Raw genomic sequence first — 4154 nt, 5'->3', positions numbered from 1 at the left:
ATGATCGCTGGAACCGAAAGTACAGAAACACAAAAAATACATCGTAAGGAAAAAGAGATTATCATCAAATCACTGAGAGAGAGGATCAACAAGACATGTCTCGTTTCCATGCCTAATCACATTTATTGTATTTTCTTTGACAAAATTGGAATTCACGTAATAAATTCACGATAATAGGTAGATTTTGAAAAAAAAATGGAGAGAGAGGGTTGTTTCTTAACAGCTTAACGAGACTTACAATTCATTCGGTCAGTTATACATGTATGTTTGGTAAGTGGCTTATTCAATAAGCTTATAGAGAAAAGTTTTACACCGAAAATCATTTTCTTCCAAACATATCTCTTCCAATTAAAAACCACGTTTATTCCATCTATGAAAAAACCATCGCAAACAAAAAAAATTCTCAATATATATATATATATATATACATACAACGTTATTCATACAGGACTTGATGAAAAATCATCAAACAACCCCTAAATTACGTATTTGGTATTGAGATTTGTGATTTATTACGAATCTGGTCTTTTTATCTTCATTTATCACCTAATGAATCTTCACCTATGTAATTTGTTTTATTTTTCGTCTCTCACACTCACAACCATCCACTTTCTCTCTTGAGTGCTAGGGGTAAAATGGTAATTTTGCAACTTTTATTTATTTTTACATTTCTTGTCAAGTCTTTGTAAAACACGGGCTAAAATGTAACTACGATGTTCTACCCTTATTTTCTCAAACCTTCTATTAAGCTCCATTACCAAGTTTCAGATATGTTTCGTCTCATACCAAAACACGACTCATCGGTTTTAGACACGGTTTAACCAACGACTCGATCATGGTTCCTTAAATCGAAGGTTTAACCTGTGATTCCTGTTTCTGAAAGATGCACTCGTTTGATTATAAAAGGGTGCTCTTAAATACTTTGGAACCAAATTTATAACTAAAAGTAAATTAACATGTGTGTGAAGGCTGTATTTATCACTCCATATGCAACAGGTCACATGTTTGAATCTTATTTCAAGTTCAGTTCAATTTTGTCTTTTAATACTGGGCTCTAGGATCGGTCAGGGTATTAAAATCAGACCCTACAATGTTATTTCTGAAAATATTAACTGCAAATGTATGATTAGAATGATCAAACTCACAGCATCACCGCCACTGCATGGGGTAGGAGTGATACACATATTGGATATAACATTTCATAGCTTTAAGCTTTGTGTTACATTTTTAAGATCTGTGATACACACTAATTATTTAGTGCTTAAACACTATTTTCTATTTATATCACAACATTGAATCATTTTTATTTTCTTATTTTTCATTTTTTTATGGAGGTAGAGTAAATGATTCATCTATTTTTCACTATATCATATATTGATGTGGACTTTTTGGACATAATCGTAGTTTGTATTTCATGTTGCTGAATTGCTACAGCAAGAGCCGGAAAATGGGAACAAGCTATAAAAGTTTTTTGACTGAACAAATTTGTCCTTCGAGGACTTTGATTGTAAGGATCAAAACTTTCCTCTTAAGAGGATTAATAATTTCTTTATTTTAAAGAAATTCTTAATTGATGTCATAATCATCAGTATTTTCTTCTTCTGTATTATATACAGGAAGAATTAATATTTTGTGAACATTCTATAAAATGAATGATCCTCAAGACATTCTCTTCATCATAAACTCACCTACAAAAGAGAGGGGGAGAATTAGGACGGGCCTTCTTGGTAAGTTGCTAGACTGAGTCTGGCAGATGTTGGGTTAGTTGACAGGAATTGGATGGTTTTTGAAGGCTCTTTTGTTTTTTCGTATTTATTTTAATAGCTAAATATTAGTTGTCTAAACATATTGGTAAAGGCTTGGGCATGGCATAGTCATGAACCCGAGTTCAAGCCATGGGAGGGAAGTGTTGGCGACATTTAAGTGAGGCCATGTTTAGCCTCCAAATTTGCCGGGGATTAGTCGGGCTTTGGCCCGGACACCCTTACAAAAAAAAAGTTTGGTGGTTAATTACTTTTATACCCTCATCTCTGTCGTAGTATAAATAGAGGGATTGGGTTAGTGTTTTAAAAAAAGAAGTTTTTAATTAGTAATTCAAGTAATTTTTAGTTGAATTTTCTCCTCTCTTCCAGGTTTACTTTTAATTGTCTTTCATTTTACGAATTGTTACTTTTATTTATTTATTATGTTTTCTTTCTTTATATTCCGCCATTTACTTTTCGTTATTTAAATATTATGTATTTATCTACTGCAATTTATATTTCTTGCAATTTCCTTTCCGTTATGAGTAGCTAAATCTCTTAGTTTGGGCTTAAGACGGAAATTGTGAGTTTGTAAACCAAAAGAAAGTAGATCGTTTTATGTAACACCAATGTTTTATTATTTCATTTCAAGTTTTATAAAACCAATGACACTTCTCGACGAGTTGATTGTTGTAAAATATAAAGTGTTAAAGTGGCATAGATTCTAAGTTCAGCCATTGATTGCACGTCAAATTTGAATTATATGAGAAGTAGACTTGGGAGAGTTGTTAACAAGGAGATTTGTTATCTATATTTTCTAAATTGTTTAATTCTTGAAAGATTGATCATTTTGAAGTGTGAAAGTGGAATGAACTCATAAATGAGCCACTCAGAACACGTCAACTCGAATGTTGTGGGAATTCGCTCGAAAAAGTGATTTTCAACAAAAATATTTGTCTATCTATATATTTTGAAGACACCATTTGTTACTTTCACTTGTCCGGATACCATATAGAGATATTGGTTGAAAGCTATAATGTCAGTGCGATGGTGAAGTCCGAGAAGAATACTCTCAAAATAAATGATGAAAATAGTTGTTACTAATTGCATGTTGTGACATTTTGACAGCATTAGCCTACTGGAATTTGTGTTTACTTCTCAATCTAAGTCTTACACCTGACTTTCTTTTATTATTTGTTAATTCCATCAAGTGATAACTCAACATCAATCAAAGTCTTCAAAATCGTCATCTGAAATCATTTCCTTCATATTACTTTTATTGAACTTTTGCTCTGATCCATGTGGACGATACTCGGTACTCATACCATTTTATTACTTGAAAGACGATATTTGGACTAACTCTATACTTGTTTTTGGTCATGATTACCAAGTCTGTGGGTATATAAAAAACTCCTGTCAATTGGTAAATCACCTATCTTAAGGGCGTTTTTAATAGGTAACATCAATTTTTTACACCAACTTCACAAAATTTGGTACAAACAATAATTTTTTTTAATGAGTAACACCAAATCTTATTGAAAAATGTAAGTTTAGATATATTTTGTTTAATTTTTTTGATATAGAGGGGGGAGGCCCCACCTATCAAGATAAAAACACTAAACGCTAAAAGCGACAAATTTAAGCACTCGAGTTGGGAGGGGGGGGGGAACCACAACCACCAAAAAAGAACCAAGGCTCCCCGAGGGGAAATAAAGGAAGAAAAAGGGGGGGGGGAGAGAGAAACTGACCACTAGGGAAGGTTCCAGTTAAGCCGAGTCCAGACAACATTCGGGGTGGGCTTTATGGTCAGATTAAGGAGTTTGGACCGGACATCATTAGTAATTGTCTTAACCACTATATCATGCGATATATATTGTTTAATTTGAGTAAAAAGAACAGTCTTATTTGCAGAGGGGCCCATTGGACTGAGTTGGCATCATATTTGGTATTTTGTGTAAGATGTGATGTTCTTGTAGTAGATAGTCTTATTTTTGGGAATTTAACCAAATTCACTCATTAACCATTTTTGTAATTGAATTATCGTTTTAGCAGAGTTTATGCTAATGTCTTATGTATTTGTGTAAACTCGATTTTCATATTAAAAAAGGATTAACATATATTTGCATAAGGATCCACACTTGCGTTGAAAATAGGTCTTATGCAAATACGTGAGGCACTTACGTAAACTCTGGCTAAAATAGGAATTTCATTCAAAAAATGACTAAAAAGTAAATTTGGTTAGGAATATTGGTTATCTATACTATATTATAAAACATTTGACAAAAATTATTAAAGACCATTTTTATGCACGAAGTACTGTTTATTGATACGTATTACTTAAAATTTAAGATTACAAGTAATTTTGCGTAAGTACAACTTACTAAAGTCTCGTTTTTAAATTTATGTAATTAA

This window comes from Cynara cardunculus (genome assembly GCF_001531365.2).
Source record: "Cynara cardunculus var. scolymus isolate 2C chromosome LG 14, CcrdV1, whole genome shotgun sequence".
NCBI lineage: Eukaryota > Viridiplantae > Streptophyta > Magnoliopsida > Asterales > Asteraceae > Cynara > Cynara cardunculus.
Note: the sequence above shows the minus strand (reverse complement) of the source record.